The 19,031-nt window shown below is 43.2% G+C and overlaps 3 non-coding genes across 3 annotated transcripts; all 3 read right to left on the reverse strand.

The window, feature by feature from the left end:
- Positions 1 to 5,028: 5,028 nt before the first annotated feature.
- trnal-uaa (transfer RNA leucine (anticodon UAA)) lies at positions 5,029 to 5,112 on the reverse strand. The gene has a single exon. It is a non-coding gene; the product is annotated as a tRNA-Leu (tRNA).
- An 8,307-nt stretch (positions 5,113 to 13,419) lies between these two features.
- On the reverse strand, positions 13,420 to 13,502 carry trnal-uaa (transfer RNA leucine (anticodon UAA)). The gene has a single exon. It is a non-coding gene; the product is annotated as a tRNA-Leu (tRNA).
- A 3,201-nt stretch (positions 13,503 to 16,703) lies between these two features.
- On the reverse strand, positions 16,704 to 16,786 carry trnal-uaa (transfer RNA leucine (anticodon UAA)). Its single transcript has one exon. It is a non-coding gene; the product is annotated as a tRNA-Leu (tRNA).
- Between the last annotated feature and the right edge of the window lie 2,245 nt (positions 16,787 to 19,031).

The raw sequence follows: 19,031 nt of genomic DNA on the forward strand, positions 1-19,031 counted from the left end.
TACCACTGTTTAAGAAAATACACAACAAAATGAAATACATTTAACATAAAAAGTTAAATCTGATCTCTTAAAAAAAATAAGTAAAACTATCATGTTTCGAAACAATATAGAAATACCTTCAGGGATCAGGTCAAACTCCTGGGCAAGTGGGGAGCTATCTGCGAAAGTGTAAAAGGAATTTTGAAAAAAAGTAAATGTTAAAACGGCAGGCTTTTGCAGTTTAGAACAAAGGACAATATAAGTTGAACTTGTGACTTCAGATATAGTGATTGAAGAACCACAGAAAGTGAGACGTAAAGGCTTTGAAACTGAAACATTTGAGATAACGGAAAGCAGGATTTAAAGTAAATCCCAAAAAGGCACAAATCGGACAAGCTGTGGTACAGTACCTGGGACACGAAATATCCCAAGGAACTCGGACCATGTCCAATGACAGGAAGGAGGACATTAGGATTATGCCCCTACCAAAACCAGTCTGAGGGGTTTGTAAGGTACTGGGGTTCTTTAGCTATTGCAGGAATTTTGTACCTAACCACAGCAATTGCAGAACAAATACAGTGGCTAGTGAAAGGAAAATCCGGTTGTAATGGAAATGGTAAGACTCTAACTAAAACCTGGAATATCCAGGATGTGTTTTATCAACAGAATGTAAACGTGATCATCACCGTCCTTCAGATTCTACAAAGACAAGCTACAAGGCCGCCCCTCGGGGGCCCAGAAGCATTTAACCACAGCGGAGGGTACAACAAGTACGTAAAGCAGCCTCTCGAGGGCGGCATCTAAGTGTCAGGAGCGTTTGTCTTGAAGCCATAAGACAAGTATGTAAAAAATGTTACCTGAATATTGTAAACCAGGGGAATTAATCTTGGGAAATTGCGTGGTAGTTAAATCTGGAACAGAAGTAATGTTGTTATTTGACAATGTGCAGCATGAAATGTTACCTGTGAGCATAAATTAATCAGCCCTATACCTGCCAGAAAAAATTAGCCACAAGACTAAAGCGGTGTAAATACGATTGCTAGACACAATCCTGAGAATAGCTAGTGACACATCAGGAGCAAGGGAGTAACACAAGAAGCGGAGACACAAAGAAGGAAGACAGAGGAGATTTACAGCGAATGACGTATTAACTTTACAGGGTCATTTCTAGTAGATGCACCAGATAGACAGGCGATCCAGGCACGTGTAGATAGCTTGAGGGGAACAACGGAGGTACTAATCAGGAAACAGGCCAGGATTGGGATAGAATCTTCAGAGTTAGGATCTAAAACATCCAAAAAAAATGCTAGAGGGTGTATCCGTATTGGAAGGCCATGCAGGAACAATTAATGAGCAAAATAAGCAGGAATTGAGAGGACGATGCCGAGGACAGGAAAAGAGACACATGTCATGCAATGGGAGATGGATGATTGGTCAGGTGAGACACAATATTGATCAGATACAAACCGGGCGAGTTACAGGTTCAATAAATAGCACCCAGTTGAAAGAAATGGCACAGCACACTGGGCCATTAAATGCATGCACCCTGAAACATAGAAACATAGAAACATAGAAAAAGGTTGCAGGAATAGACCATTCGCCCCTTCGAGCCTGCACCAACATTCAATAAGATCATGGCTGATTATTCACCTCAGTACCCCTTTCCTGCTTTCGCTTCGTACCCCTTGATCCCTTTACCTTAAGGGCCATATCCAACTCCCTCTTGAATATATCTGATGAACTGGCATCAACAACGTTCTGCGGAAGAGAATTCCACACGTTAACAACTCTCTGAGTGAAGAAGTTTCTCCTCATCTCGGTCCTAAATGGCTTATCCCTTGTCCTTAGCCTGTGACCACTTATTCTGGACTTCCCCAACATCGGGAACGTTCTTCCTGCGTCTAACTTGCCCAGTCCCATCAGAATTTTATGTTTCTGAGGTCCCCTCTCATTCTTCTAAACTCCAGTAAATAAAGACCCAGTCGATCCTATCTCTCCTCATATGTCAGTCCTGCCATCCCGGAAATCAGTCTGGTGAACCTTCGCTGCACTCCCTCAATAGAAAGAACGTCCTTCCTCAGATTAGAACAAAACTGAATACAGTATTCCAGGTGAGGCCTCACCAAGGCCCTGTACAGCTGCAGCAAGACCGCCCTGCTGCTATTTTCAAATCCCCAAGATATGGGGCCAACATGCTATTTGCCTTCTTTCTGTCTGCTGCACCTGCATGCCAACCTTCAATGACTGATGTACCATGACACCCGGATCTCGTTGCACTTCCTCTTTTCCTAATCTGCCGCCATTCAGATAATATCCTGCCTTCGTGTTTTTGCCACCAAAGTGCATAACCTCACATTTATCGTTATTACACGACATCTGCCACGCAATTGCCCACTCACCTAACCTGTCCAAGTCACCCTGCAGCCTCTTCGCATCCTCCTCACATATCACACCGCCATCCAGCATAATGTCACCTGCAAAATTGGAGATATTATACACAATTCTTTCATCTAATTGATTGATGTATATTGTAAATTGCTGGGGTCCCAGCACTGAGCCCTGCGGCACCCAACTAGTCACTGCCTGCCATTGTGAAAAGGATCCGTTTATCCCGACACTGTCAACCAGTTCTCTATCCACATCAATACATTACCTCCAAAGCCATGTGCTTTAATTTTGCACACCAACCTCTTGTGTGGGAACTTGTCAAAAGTCTTTTGTAAGTCCCACTACACCACATCCACTGGTTCTCCCTTGTCCACTCTACTAGTTACATCCTTACAAAATTCTAAAAGATTTGTCAAGCATGATCTCCATTTCATAAATCAATGTTGATTTGGACCGATCCTGATAGTGCTTTCCAAATGTGCTTCTATTTCATCTTTAATAATTGATTCCAACATTTTCCCCACCACTGTTGTCAGGGTAACTGGTCTGTAATTACCAGTTTTCTCTCTCCCTCCTTTTTCAAAATGTCGTGTTACAATCGCTACCCTCCAGTCCATACAAACTGATCTAGAGTCGATGGACTGTTAGAAAATGATCACCAATGCATCCACTATTTCTAGGGCCACTTCCTTAAGTATTCTGGGATGCAGACCATCAGGCCCCGGGGATTTATCGGCCTTTAGTCCCATCAATTTGCCGAACATAATTTCCCACAAATAAGGATTTCCTTCAGTTCCTCCTTCTCACTAGCCCCTCGGTCACGTACTATTTCCAGAAGGTTATGCATGCCTCCCTTCGTGAATGCAGAGCCAAAGTATTTGTTCAACTGGTCTACAATTTATTTGTTCCCCATTATAAATTCACCTGAATCTGACTGCAAGGGACCTACGTTTGCCTTCACTAATCTTTTTCTCTTCACATATCTATAGAAGTTTTTATGTTCCCAGCAAGCTTCCTCTCATACTCTATTTTCCTCCTCCGAATTAAACCCTTTGTCCTCCTCTGCTGAATTCTAAATTTCTCCCCGTCCTCGGGTTGATGCTTTTTCTGACCAATTTATATGCCTCTTCCTTGGATTTAACACTATCCTTAATTTCCCTTGTTAGCCACGGTTGAGCCACCTTTCCCGTTTTATTTTTTTACTCCAGACAGGGATGTCCAATTGTTGAAATTCATCCATGTGATTTTAAATGTTTTCCATTGCCTATCTGCCGTCAACCCTTTAAGTATGATTTCCCAGTCTATTCTAGACAATTCATGTCTCATACCGTCGAAGTTACCTTTCCTTCAGTTCAGGACCCCAGTCTCAGAATTAATTGTTTCACTCTCCATATTAACAAATATTTCTACCTTATTATGGTTACTCTTTTCCAAGGGGACCTGCACAACAAGATTGCTAATTAGTCCTTTCTCATTACACATCAACCAGTCTAGGATGCCCAGCCCTCTAGATGGTTCCTCGACATATTGGTCAAGTAAACCATCCCGAATACACTCCAGCAAATCCACCTGTACCGTATTGCTACCAGTTTGGTTAGCACAATCTATATATAGATTAAAGTCGCCCATGATAACTTCTGTACCTATATTGCACACATCCCTGCTTTCTTGTTTGATGCTGTCCCCAAACTCACTACTATTGTTTGTTGATACACAACTCCCACTAGCGTTTTCTTCCCTTTGATATTCCGCAGCTCCACCCACACAGAATCCACGCGAATGTCCTTCCTTACTATTGCGTTAATTTCCTCTTCAACCAGCAATGGCACCCCACCTCCTTTTCCTTTCTGTCTATCCTCCCTGATTGGTGAATATCCCTGGATGTTGCGTTACCAGCCTTCGTCACCCTGGAGCCATTTCTCCGTGATGCCAATTACATCAAATTCATTAATTGCTGCCTGTGCAGTTAATTTGTCCACCTTATTACGAATACTCCTCGCATTGAGGCACAGTGCCTTCACGCTTGTTATCTTGACACATCTTGCCCCTTTATAATTTGGCTGCAATGTGGCCCTTTTTTATTTTTGCCTTGGGTTTCTCTGCCGTCCACATTTACTTTTCAGCCCGCATTTTACTTCCCTCTGTCTCCCTGCATAGGTTCCCATCCCACTGCCATATTAGTTTAACCACTCCCCAACAACACGAGCAAACTCTCCCCCGTGGACATTGGTCCTGCCCAGGTGCAGAGCGTCCGGTTTGCACTGGTCCCAGCTCCCCCTGAAACGGTTCCAATGTCCCAGGAAATTGAATCCCTCCATTCTGCACCACACATTCATCTGAGCTATCCTGCGATTCCTACTCTGACTAGCAGGCGTCAGTGGTAGCTATCCTGAAATTGCTACCTTTGATGTCCTATTTGTTAATTTAGCTCCAGGCTCCCTAAATTCAGCTCGTAATTCCTCAGACAGAGTGAGTCAGACTCAAACACAAACACATAAAGAGCTCTCTTAACACAGAGAGTGAGAGGCACAGAAACATTGCATAACCCCATCTCTTTGTCAGTTGAGAATGCTATAAAGTTATCGACATGAACAGATTCAACAGAATACATTCGCGCATTACTGAGCAGGATGGGAAAAAATCGGTTTCAATTTAAAGATTTACCAAGAGTGGGGTATCGAACCCACGCAGCTATACACCCATTGGATTTTACGTCCAACGCCTAAACCACTCGGCCATCCTGGTTTCGTCAGTATTCGGATTTTGTCTCTGTGAGAATATGGGCTGCAGATCCACTCTCACAGACATAGGTTTTTAATGAGCATTTTCAAATATTTATAGTAATATTGACACAGGGGCAACTCTCCTATTCTTTTTCGAGTAATGCTCTGGGAACTTTCACATCCACCCGAGGGTGCAGACGGAGCTTCAATTTAACATTTCATCCGAAAGTCAACAGCTTCAACAATGCATAATTGCCCAAGTGCTGCATTTGAGTGTCAGCCAAGATGATATGCTCAAGTCTCAGGAGTTGGACTCACACACACAACCTCATGATTCAGCGGAGAATGCTGCCACTGAACCAAAGCCGATACCAAAGCCGATATCAGTATTATTTTCCCCAATTCTTTTTATAAAGTTCCAGGACATTTTGAAGTAATATGCAACATTTTGAAAAAGCTCCACCCTCGTCAGCGAATTGAACCCCGACCTCACGCGTGACAGGAAGGGATATTAACTACTACACGAACGAGGAACTGACGCGTATTTGTTTTGTTCGAGCAGGAATCGAGCTGTGAACAGAACTGGACACCATGAGAAGTCGACAGGCACATTGAGAGACAGAGACAAACCGACAAACAGGGAGAGACAGACAGCGAGATAGAGACAACGTGAGACAGAAAGTATGAGACTGAGAAGGAGAGGCAGACTGAGTGAGAAAAAGACTCAAACACACACATATACAGAGATGTGTGTGTGTGCTCTTTAAAGAGAGAGAGGGAAAGAGTGAGAGAAAGACAGTGACAAAGACAGTGACAAAGAGAGAGACCGAGAAAGAGTGAGCGACAGATAGTGAGATAGACAGAGATATAAACAGAAAATGATGGAAATACTCAGCAGGTTAGAGACAGGAACTAACAGAGACAGGCAAAGAGAGAGACAGGTGGAGACATGGACAGAGAGAGATGATGGGAATGAGAGAGACAGTCAGACAGAGAGACTGAGAGAATCCCATTGGAACAGAACTGGACATCGTGAGAAAGAGACAGATAAGTTGAGAGACAGGGAAACAGGGAGAGACAGACAGCGAGATAGAGACAAAGAGAAACAGAGACTTAGAGACTGAGATGGAAGGTCAGACTGAATAACAGAAAGACTCAAACACATACATATACAGAGATGTGTTTGTGTGCTCCATAAAGAGAGGGGCAAATAGTGATGGAATGACAGGGACAAAGACAGGGACAATGAGAGAGATAATTCATAGAATGCATACGGGACTGTTTCTTAGAACAGTATGTAACAGAGCCTACAAGGGAGCAAGCCATCTAGGATCTGGTCCTGTGTAATGATACAGGAAAAATAAACGATCTCCTCGTAAAAGATCCCCTCGGAATGAGTGATCACAATATGGTTGAATTTGTAATACAGATTGAGGATGAGGAAGTTGTATCAGAAACGAGGTTACGATGCTTAAACAAAGGGGACTACAGTGGGATGAGGGCAGAGTTGGCTAAAGTAGACTGGAAACAAGGACTAAACAGTGGCACAATTGAGGAACAGTGGAGGACTTTTAAGGACCTCTTTCATAGAGCGCAAAAAAAATATATTCCAGTGAAAAGAGGGGCGGCAAGAGAAGTGATAACCAGCAGAGGATAACCAAGGAAATAAAGGAGAGTATCAAATTAAAAACCAATGCGTATAAGGTGGCCAAGGTTAGTGGGAAACTACAAGATTGGGAAAATTTTAAATGACAGCAAAGAATTACTAAGAAAGCAATAAAGAAAGGAAAGATAGATTACAAAAGTAACTGGCGCAAAATATAAAAACAGATAGTAAAAGTTTTACCGATATATAAAACGGAAGAGAGTGACTAAGGTAAATGTTGGTCCCTCAGATGATGAGAAGGGAGATTTAATAATGGGAAATGTGGAAATGGCTGAGACCTTAAACAATTATTTTGCTTCCGTCTTCACAGTGGAAGACACAAAAACAATGTCACAATTTGCAGGCCACAGGAATGTGGAAAGGGAGGATGTTGAGACAATCACTATCACTAGGGGAATAATGCTGGACAGGCTAATGGGACTGAAGATAGACAAGTCCCCTGGTCATGATGCAATACATCCCAGGGTGTTAAAAGAGATGGCTGAAGTTATAGCAGATGCATTCGTTATAATCTACCAAAATTCTCTGGAATCTGGGGAGGTACCAGCGGATTGGAGAGCAGCTAATGTAACGCCTCTGTTTAAAAAAACGGGGCAGGCAAAAGGAAGGTAACTATAGGCCGGTTAGTTTAACATCTGTAGTGGGGAAAATGCTTGAAACTATCATAAGGAAGAAATAGCGGGACATCTAGATAGGAATAGTGCAATCAAGCAGACGCAGCATGGATTCATGAAAGGGAAATCATGTTTAACTACCTTACTGGAATTCTTTGAGGCTATAACGAGCATGGTGGATAGAGGTGTACCGATGGATGTGGTGTATTTAGATTTCCAAAAGGCATTGGATAAGGTGCCACACAAAAGGTTACTACAGAAGACAAAGGTACGCGGAGTCAGAGGAAATGTATTAGCATGGATAGAGAATTGGCTGGCGAACAGAAAGCAGAAAGTCGGGATAAATGGGTCCTTTTCTGGTTGGAAATCGGTGGTTAGTGGTGTGCCACAGGGATCAGTGCTGAGACGACAACTGTTTACAATATACATAGATGACCTAGAAGAGGGGACAGAGTGTAGTGCAACAGAATTTGCAGATGACACTAAGATTAGTGGGAAAGCGGGTTGTGTAGAGGACTCAGAGAGACTGCAAGGAGATTTGCATAGGTTAAGCGAATGGGCTAAGGTTTGGCAGATGGAATACAATGTCGGAAAGAGTGAGGTCATCCACCTTGGGAAAAAAACAGTAAAAGGGAATATTATTTGAATGGGGAGAAATTACAACATGCTGTGGTGCAAAGGGACCTGGGGGTCCTTGTGCATGAATCCCAAAAGGTTAGTTTGCAGGTGCAGCATGTAATCAGGAAGGCAAATGGAATATTGGCCTTCATTGCGAAAGGGATGGAATACAAAAGCAGGGAGGTCTTGCTGCAACTGTATAAGGTATTGGTAAGGCTGCACCTGGAGTACTGCGTGCAGTTTTGGTCACCTTACTTAAGGAAGGATATACTAGCTTTGGAAGGGGTACAGAGACGATTCACTAGGCTGATTCCAGAAATGAGGGGGTTACCTTATGATGATAGATTGAGTAGACTTGGTCCTTACTCCTTGGAGTTCAGAAGGATGAGGGGTGATCTTAGAGAAACATTTAAAATCATGAAAGGGATAGACAAGATAGAGGCAGAGAGATTGTTTCCACTGGTCGGGGAGACTAGTACTAGGGGACACAGCCTCAAAATGCGGAGGAGTCAATTTAAAACCGAGTTGAGAAAAAATGTCTTCTCCCAGAGGGTTGTGAATCTGTGGAATTTTCTGCCCAAGGAAGCAGTTGAGGCTAGCTCATTGAATGTTTTCAAGTCAAAGATAGATAGATTTTTAACCAATAAGGGAATTAAGGATTACGGGGAGAGGGCGGGTAAGTGGAGCTGAATCCACGACCAGATCAGCCATGATCTTATTGAATGGCGGGGCAGGCTCGAGGGTCCAGATGGCCTACTCCTGTTCCTAATTCTTATGTTCTTATGTTCTTATGTTCAAAGGGGGAGACAGATAGAGAGAAAGACAGATATAGAGAGAGATCGAGACAATAATTCGGTTCTGTCTTTACAAAGGAAGATACAAAAAACCTTGAAGATGTACGAGGGGACTGTGAGTCTAGTGAGAATGAGGAACTGAAAGATATCCTTATTGGCGGGAAATTGTGTTAGGGAAATTGATGGGAATAAAGTCCGATAAATCCCTGGGTCCTGATAGTCTGCATCCCAGAGTACTTAAGGAAGTGGTCCTAGAAATAGTGGATGCATTGGTGATCATTTTCCAACAATCTATCGACTCTGTATCAGTTCCTATTGACTGGAGGGTAGCTAATGTGATGGCACTTTTTAAAAAAGGAGGGAGAGAGAAAGCGGTTAATTATAGATCGGTTAGACTGGCATCAGTAGTGGGGAAAATGTTGGAATCAATCATTAAGGATGAAATAGCAGCCCATTTGGAAAGCACTGACAGGATCGGACCGAGTCAGCATAGATTTATGAAAAGGAAATCATGCTTGAGGAATCTTCTGGAATTTTTTGAGGATGTAACAAGTAGAGTGGACAAGGGAGAACCAGTGGATGTGGTGTATTTGGACTTTCAATAGGCTTTTGACAAGGTCCCGCACAAGAGATTGGTGCACAAAATCCAAGCGCATGGTATTGGGATTAATGTACTGACGTGGATAGAGAACTGGTTGACAGACAGGAAGCAGAGAATCGGGATAAACAGGTCCTTTTCACAATGGCAGGCAGTTACTAGTGAGGTGCCGCAGGGCTCAGTGTTGGGACCCCAGCTCTTTACAATATACATTAACGATTTGGTTGAAGGAATAGAGTGTAATATCTCCAAGTTTGCGGATGACACTAAACTGGGTGGTGGTGCGAGCTGTGAGGAGGATGCTAAGAGGCTGCAGGGTGATTTGGACAGATTAGGTGAGTGGGCAAATATATGTCAGATGCAGTATAATGTGTATAAATGTGAGGTTATCCATTTTGGGGGCAAAAACACGAAGGCAGAACATTATCTGAATGGCGGCACACTAGAAAAAGGGGAGGTGCAACGAGACCTGGGTGTCATGGTTCATCAGTCACTGAGAGTGGGCTTGCAGGTACAGCAGGCGGTAAAGAAGGCAAATGGTATGCTGGCCTTCATAGCTAGGGGATTTGAATATAGGAGCAGGGAGACCTTACTGCAGTTGTACAAGGCCTTAGTGAGGCCAGACCTGGTATATTGTGTTCAGTTTTGGTCTCCTAGTCTGAGGAAGGACGTTCTTGCTATTGAGGGAGTGCAGCAAACCAGTTGCCAAACAGTTCTCTATTCACGTCAGTGCATTAATCCCAATACCATGCGCTTGGACTTTGTGCACCAATCTCTTGACTACATCCACTGATTCTCCCTTGTCCACTCTACTCGTTACATCCTCAACAAATTCCAGAAGATTCATCAAGCATGATTTCCCTTTCATAAATCCATGCTGACTCGGTCCGATATTTTCAACAGACTGATTCCAGGGATGGCAGGACTGTCATATGAGGAGAGATTGGATCAACTGGGCCTTTATTCACTGCCGTTTAGAATGATGAGAGGGGATCTCATTGAAAAATATAAGTTTCTGACGGGACTGTACAGGTTCGATGCGGGAAGAAAGTTCTCGATTTTCGGGAAATCCAGAACCAGGGGACATAGTCTTAGGATAAGGGGTAGGCCATTTAGCACTAAGATGAGGAGAAACTTCTTCATTCAGAGAGTTGTTGACCTGTGGAATTCCCTGCCGCAGAGAGTTGTTGATGCCAGATCATTGGATATATTCAAGAGGGAGTTAGATATGGCCCTTACGGATAAGGGAGTGAAGGGGTATGGAGTGAAAGCAGGAAAGGGGAACTGAAGGAATGGTCAGCCATGAACATATTGAATGGCGGCGCAGGCTCGAAGGGCCGAATGGCCTAATCCTGCAGCTATTTTCTATGTTTCTATGTTTCTAAAACTGAAAATAATGAAAATACTCATCAGGTTAGAGACAGGGACAAAGTGAGACAGGCAAAGACATGGGCAGAGATGATGGGAAAGAGAGAGACAGTCAGACAGAGATTCTGAGAGAATCCTATTGGAACAGACGTTGGCACCGTGAGAAAGAGACAGATTGAGAGACAGAGACAAACAGAGAAACAGGCACAGAGTGAGTCAGACTCAGACTCAAGCACACAAACACATGCACAGCTCTCTAAAGACAGAAAGGCAGAGACTGAGATACACAGATACATTTCACAATTTCATTTCATGATCGGCTCAGAGTGTCACAGAGTAACAGAAAATTGTTGATTCAACAGATGAAACTCAGGTATCACTGATCAGCATGGGAGGAAATCAGTGATAAATTAAAGAGATTCGAGGAGTGGGGTACGAAATCTCGTGGGAAAATCCCATTGAATTTTAAGGCCAACGCCTTTACCACTCGGCCATCCTGGTCCTTCCAGTGTTTCGATTCTGTCTCTGTGAGAATCTGGGCTTCAACTCCACCCCACAGACACACACATACTCATCGGGTTTCAGTGAGCATTTAGGAACATTTTTAGTAATATTGACACGGGGGCAACTCTCCTATTCTTTTTCGAGTAATGCTGTGATCCACCCGAGGGTGCAGACGGAGCTTTAATTTAAAATTTCTTCTGAAAGTCAACAGCTTCAACAATGCAAAATTCCCCAAGTACTGCACTTGAGTGTCTGCCAAGATTATCTGCTCAAGTCTCAGGAGTGGGACTTAAACACACAAACTCCTGATTCAGTCGAGAATACCGCCACTGAACCAAAGCCGATACCAAAGTTCACAACCGTATTATTTTCATCAAATCTTTTTAAAAAGTTCCATGACATACCAAATTCATGGTGATGATTTATACAGACAGTTGCACATACACAGATATATATATAAATACAGATAGACAGACACAGACACACACACACATAGGCAAAAATATACTCGCACCAACGGACATGTACAGATGTCTTCGACATATAGAGGGATAGAGAGGCTGAATCACTGTCGCAACTTTGGCTGATTTGTGCGTTTTTCTATACGTAAGTATCGTGAATATTACAGTTTAATTAAAATTATTTTAAAAATGACAGTTTTGAAAGGTGTGGGGGTTCCATCAATCTCAGGTTGAGTTTTGCAAAGACCTGGTTAAATTGTGAAATGGAATGAAAAATGCTGAGAATCGTAGTCGGCAGGATTCGACCTTCAGGGGTAAAATACGATGGATTTTCTAGCTCATCGCTGTAACCTATTGGCCACGACTACTGACTAGTTATTTATTTAAATGTTACTCAGACAAAACTCAGTCATCCACCTCTCTGCAGCAGATGACACAGAATTCTGAAAAAAATCTCCTCTTCCTGTATTTTTACTATTCTGTATTGCACTGGAACTTTTTAACATGAATCTATACCAAGAAACAGAAGTAAAATCCTGCATTTTGAAAAAGCTTCCTGTCCGTTGGGGAATTGAAACCCTGTCTTCTACATAACAGGCCGGGATACTACGCACTATACAAATGAATGTGGGTTTAGTCAAAGCAGGAATCGAACTGTGAGGAGAACTGGACTCCATGAGAAGTAGAGAGACACATTGAGAGACAGAGACAAACCGACAAACAGGGAGAGACAGACAACGAGAGAGAGAGAACGAGAGACAGAAAGTGTGAGACTCAGAAGGAGAGGCAGACGCAGTGAGAAAAAACTCAAACACATACATATACAGAGATATGTGTGTGTGCTCTATAAAGAGAGAGAGGGAAAGAGTGAGACAAAGACAGTGTTAATGACAGTGACAAGGACAGAGACAGATAGAGAGAGAGCGACAGATAGAGAGAGAGACAAAGATATAAACAGACAATGATGGAAATACTCAGCAGGTTAGAGACAGGAACTAACAGCGACAGGCAAAGAGAGACAGATAGGCAGAAACATAGACAGACAGAGATGATGGGAAAAAGAGAGACAGTCAGACAGAGTGATTGAGAGAATCCCATTCGAACAGAACTGGACACCGTGAGAAAGAGACAGACACATTGAGAGACAGAGACAAACAGGGAAACAGGGAGAGACAGACAGCGAGATAGAGACAGAGAGAGACAGAAAGTTTTAGACTGAGAGGGAGGGTCAGACTGAGTGAGACAAAGACTCAAACACTTACATACACAGAGATGTGTTTGCGTGCGCCATAAAGAGAGGGAGGCAAATAGTGATGGAATGACAAGAAAAAGACAGAGACAGATAGAGAGAAAGACAGATAGAGAGAGAGAGACACACACAGAAATAAGAACAGAAAATAATGGAATGACTCATCAGGCGAGAGACAGGGTCCAACACAGACAGAGATGATGGGAAATAGTGAGACGGTCAGACAGAGAGAATCCCTTTGGAACAGAATTGGACACAGTGAGAACGAGACAGAGGCAGACTTCGAGAGACAAAGACTCAAACACAGACACAGCTTTCGAAAGAGAGAGGCAGAGACTGAGCGACACAGATACATTTCATTATCTGCTCAGAGTATCACCGAAACATGCAAATGCAACAGATCTAAATCGGGTAATACTGAGCAGCATGGGAAATAATTTCTGTTTAATTAAACAATTACCAGGAGTGGGATTCGAACCCACACAGTTATAAATCCATTGGATTTTAAGTCCAACACCTTAACCACTCGGCCATCCTGGTCCGGGCAGAAACGGGTTTTGTCTCTGTCAGAATTTGGGCTTCAACTCCACCCCCACAGACACACACATACACAGAGGGTTTCAGGGAGCATTTTCGAACATTTTTCGTGATATTGACACGGGGCAACTCTCCTATTCTTTTTCAAGTAATGCTCTGGGACCTTTCACATCCATCCGATGATGCAGGCGGAGCTTTAATTTCACATTTCATCCGATGGTCAACAGCTTCAACAATGCAAAATTCCCGAAGTAATGCATTTGAGTGTCAGCCAAGATGATGCGCTCAAGTCTCAGGAGAGGGACTTACACACTCGGCCTTTTGAATGGAGCCACTGAAACAAAGCCGATAACAAAGATCACAACCGTATTATTTTCCCCAAGTTCTTTTAAAAGTTCCAGGACATACCAAATTCTTGGTGATGATTTCCACAGACAGTTGCACATACACAGAGACATATATACAGATAGACATACACAGACACACACACACATAAAATAACCAAAAATATACACGCATCAACATAGAAACATAGAAACATAGAAATTAGTTGCAGGAGTTGGCCATTCGGCCCTTCGAGCCTGCACCACGATTCAATAAGATCATGGCTGATCATTCAACCTCAGTACCTATATCCTCCTTTCTCTCCATATCCCTTGATCCGTTGAGCCGTAAGTGCCATATCTGACTCCCTCTTCAATATATCTAACGAACTGGCTTCAACAACTTTCTGCGGTAGAGAATTCCACAGGTTAACCACTCTCTGAATGAAGCTGTTTCTCCTCATCTTGGTCCTAAATGGCTTACCCCTTATTCTGAGACTGTGACCCCTGGTTCTCGAACTCCCCAGCAACAGAAACATTCTTCCTGCCTCTCACTTGTCCAATCTCGTCAGAATTTGATATGTTTCTATGAGATCCTCTCTCATTCTTCTAAACTCCAGTGGATACCAGCAGAGTTGATCCAGTCTATCCTCATATGTCAGTCCTGCCATCCCTGGAATCAAGCTGGTGAACCTTCGCTGTGCTCCATCAATAGCAAGGACGTCCTTCCTCAGATTTGGAGACCAAAACTAACAAAATATTTAATGTGTGGCTTCACCAAGGCCCTGTACAACTGCAGGAAGACTTCCCTGCTCCTATATTCAAAGCACCTAGCTATGAAGGCGAACATGCCATTTTCCTTCTTCACTGCCTGTTGCGCTTGCATGCCCACTTTCAATGACAGATGTACCATGACACCCAGATCAAGATATACACAGAGTGCCTTAGACAAATAGACGGATAGGCAGGCAGGGTCACTGTCGCTGCTTTGGCTGGCTTTTGCGTTTTTCCGTCGAGAATGCTGCCACTGAACCAAAGCCAATGCAAAAGTTCACATCTGTATTATTTTCTCCAAGTCTTTTGAAAAAGTTCCAGGACTGTGATGATTTCCACAGACAGTTGCACATACACAGAGACATATATACAGATAGACAGACACAGAAACACACACACAAACACACACACACATAACCAAAAATATACATGCACCAACGGACATGCACAGATGCCTTTGACATATCGAGGGATAGACAGGCTGAGTCACTGCTTTGGCTGATTTTTGCATTTTTCTATCCGTATGTATCGTGAATATTGGAGACTAATAGAAATGTGAAAAAAATGTCAGTGTTGAAAGGTGTGGGACGTTATTCCATCTATCTCAGGATCAGTTTTGCCAAAACCTGGTTAAATTGTAAAATGGAATGAAAAATGCTGAGAATCGTAGTCGGCAGGATTCTAACCTACGCGCAGAAAACCCAAAGTATTTCTAGTCCATCGCTTTAACCACTCGGCCACAATTACTGCATCTCTGGCACTTTAAATGTTACTCAGAAAAAATTCAGTCGTCCATCTCTGTGAAGCAGTCGGCAACAGAATCCTGAAAAAGTCTCCGTTTGCAAAAAATCTGGAAGAGGCAATCTCCTCTTACTGTATTTTTACTGTTCTATATTGCTCTGGAACTTTTTAATAAAATCTATACAAAGAAACAGAAGTAAAATTCGACATTTTGAAAAAACTGCTGCGCCGTCGGGAAATTGAACCCAGTTCTCCCGCATAACAAGCGGGAATAATCACCACTATATGGACGACGGTACGGGTTGCGTTAGAGCAGTAATCGAGCTGTGAACAGAAGTCGACAGACACATTGATCGACAGAGACAAACCGACAAACAGGGATAGACAGACAGCGAGAGAGAGAGAGACAACGCGAGACAGAAAGGGTGAGACTGAAAAGTGAGGCAGACTCAGTGAGAAAAAGACTCAAACGCCTACATATAAAGAGAGAGAGGAAAGAGTGAGAGAAAGACAGTGACAAGGAGAGAGACAGATAGAGAGAGAGCGACAGATAGAGAGAGAGACAGATATAAACAGAAAATGATGGAAATACTCAGCAGGTGAGAGGTAGAAACTACCAGCGACAGGCAAAGAGAGACAGATAGGCAGAAACATAGACAGACAGAGATGATGGGAAAGAATGAGACAGTCAGACAGAGAGACTGAGTGAATCCCTTTCGAACAGAACTGGACACCGTGAGAAAGAGACAGACACATTCAGAACCAAATACAAACAGGGAAACAGGGAGAGACAGACAGTGAGATAGAGACAAAGAGAGACAGAAAGTTTGAGACTGAAAGGGAGGATCAGACTGAATGAGAAAAAGACTCAAACACATACATACACAGAGATGTACTTGCGTGCTCCAAAAAGAGAGGGGGGCAAATAGTGATGGAATGACAGAGAAAAGGACAGGGACAAAGAGAGAGAAAAAGAGGAAGACAGATAGAGAGAAAGACAGAAAATAATGGAAATACTTATCAGGTTAGAGACAGAGACAGGCAAGGACATTGACAGACAGAGATAATGGGACAGAGAGAGAGAGTCAGACAGAGAGTCTGAGAGAATACCATTGCAACAGTACTAGACACCGTGAGAAAGAGACAGATTGAGAGACAGCGACAGACAGAGTGGGTCAGAGAGAGACAAAGTCTCAAACACACAAACACATGCACAGCTCTCGAAAGAGAGAGAGAGCAGCAGAGACATTTCACAATTTCATTTCATGCTCAGAGTGTCACAGCGTTACATAAAACTGGAGATTCAGCAGATGAAAATCGGGTATCACTGAGCAGGATGGCAAAAATCTCTGTTTAATTAAGGAATTACGAGGAGTGGGGTTCGAACCCACGCGGGTATAAACCCACTGGATCTTAAGTCTAACGCCTTTACCACTCCGCCATCCGGGTCCTGAACCTGTCAGAGGTTGGACTCTGCCTCTGTGAGAATCTGGGCTTCAGCTCCAGACACATCGGATTTCAGGGAGCATTTACAAACATTTTTCGTTATATTGACACGGGCGCAACTCTCCTATTATTTTTCGACTAAAGCTCTGGGAACTTACACATCCACCCGAGGGTGCAGATGGAGCTTCAATTTAAAATTTCAGCCGATGGTCAACAGCTTCAACAATGCAACATTCCCCAAGTACTGCATTTGAGTGTCAGCCAAGATTATGGGTTCAAGTCTCAGGAGTGGGACTTACACACACAACCTCCTGATTCAGTCGAGAAAGGAGCCACTGAACCAAAACCGATACCAAAGTTCACAACTGTATTATTTTACCCCAAGTTTTTTAAAAAGTTCCAGGACGTACCAAATTCATGGTGATGATTTCCACAGACAGTTGCACATACACAGAGACATACATACAGATAGACATACACAGACACACGACACAGACAATAACCAACAATATACACGCATCAACATAGAAACATAGAAATTAGGTGCAGGAATATGCCATTCGGCCCTTTGAGCCTGCACTACCATTTAATAACATCATGGCTGATCATTCAACCTCATTACCCCTTTCCTGCTTCCTCTCTATACCCCTTCATCCCTTTAGCCGTAAGGGCAATATCTAACTCCCTTTTGAATATATCTAACGTACTGGCCTCAACGACTTTCTGCAATGGAAATTTTCACTGGTTATCCACTCTCTGAGTGAAGACGTTTCTCTTCATCTCGGTTTCTAAATGGCTTACCCCTTACTCTTAGACTCTGATCCTTGGTCTCGAACTCCCCAGCAGCGAGAACATGCTTCCAGCCTCTAAGCTGTCCAATCTCGTCAGAATTTTTCATGTTTCTTCTGATCTACTCTCAATCTTCTAAACTCCAGTGGATACCAGCCCAGTTCATCCAGTCTCTCCTCATATGTCAGTCCTGCCATCCCAGGAATCATGCTGGTGAACTTTCGCTGTACTCCCTCAATAGCAAGGACGTCCTTCCTCAGATTCGGAGACCAAAACTGAACACAGTATTCCAGGTGTGGCCTCACGGAGGCCATGTACAAATGCAGTAAGATCTCCCTGCTCCTATACTCAAATCCGCTAGCTATGAAGGGGAACATGCCATTAGCCTTCTTCACCGCCTGCTGCACCTGCACACCAACAATCAATGACTGATGTACCATGGCACCCAGGTCAAGATATACATAGATTGCCTTTGACAAGTAGATGGATAGACAGGCAGGGTCACTGTCGCTACTTTGGCTGATTTTTGCGTTTTTCTATCCGTATGAATCATGAATATTGCAGATTAATAAAAATGAGAAATAGATGTCAGTGTTGAAATGTGTGGGACGTTATTCTGCCTATCTCAGGATCCGTTTTGCAAAAACCTGGTTAAATTGTAAAGAAAAATGCTGTGAATCGTAGTCTGCAGGATTCGAAACTACAAGCAGCAAACCGACAGGACTTCTAGACCTTCGCTTTAACCACTCGGCAACAACTACTGCGTCTCTGGCACTTTAAATGTTATTCAGAAAAAACTCAGTCATCCATCTCTGTGCAACAGACGGCCACAGAATCCTGAAAAAGTCTCCGTTTGCAAAAGATCTGTAAGAGGCAATCTCCTCTTGCTGTATTTTTACTGTTCTATATTGATGTGGAACTTTTTAATAAAAACTATACCAAGAAACAGAAGTAAAATTCAACATTTTGAAAAAGCTGCTTTTCCGTCGGGGAATTGAACCTGGTTCTCCCACGTAAAAGGGGGGCAGAATCGGCATGACACGGACGAGGGAACGGGTTGCGTCAGAGCAGTAATCGAGCTGTGAACAGAAGTCGACAGAAGCATTGATCGACAGAGACAAACCGATAAACAGAGATAGACAGTCAGCGAGAGAGAGACAACGAGAGACAGAAAGGGTGAGACTGAAAAGTCAGTCAGAGTCAGCGAGAAAAAGACTCAAACACCTACATATACAGCGATGCGTGTGTGTGATCTATAAAAAGAGAGAGGGAAAGAGTGAGAGAAAGACAGTGATAAAGCAGTGACAAGGTGAGAGACAGATGGAGAGAGAGCGACAGACAGAGAGAGAGACAAAGATATAAACAGAAAATGATGGAAATACTCAGCAGGTTAGAGACAGGAACTACCAGCGACAGGCAAAGAGATACAGATAGGCAGAAACATAGACAGACAGAGATG

This window comes from Pristiophorus japonicus, chromosome 23, assembly GCF_044704955.1.
Source record: "Pristiophorus japonicus isolate sPriJap1 chromosome 23, sPriJap1.hap1, whole genome shotgun sequence".
Classification (NCBI taxonomy): Eukaryota; Metazoa; Chordata; class Chondrichthyes; family Pristiophoridae; genus Pristiophorus; species Pristiophorus japonicus.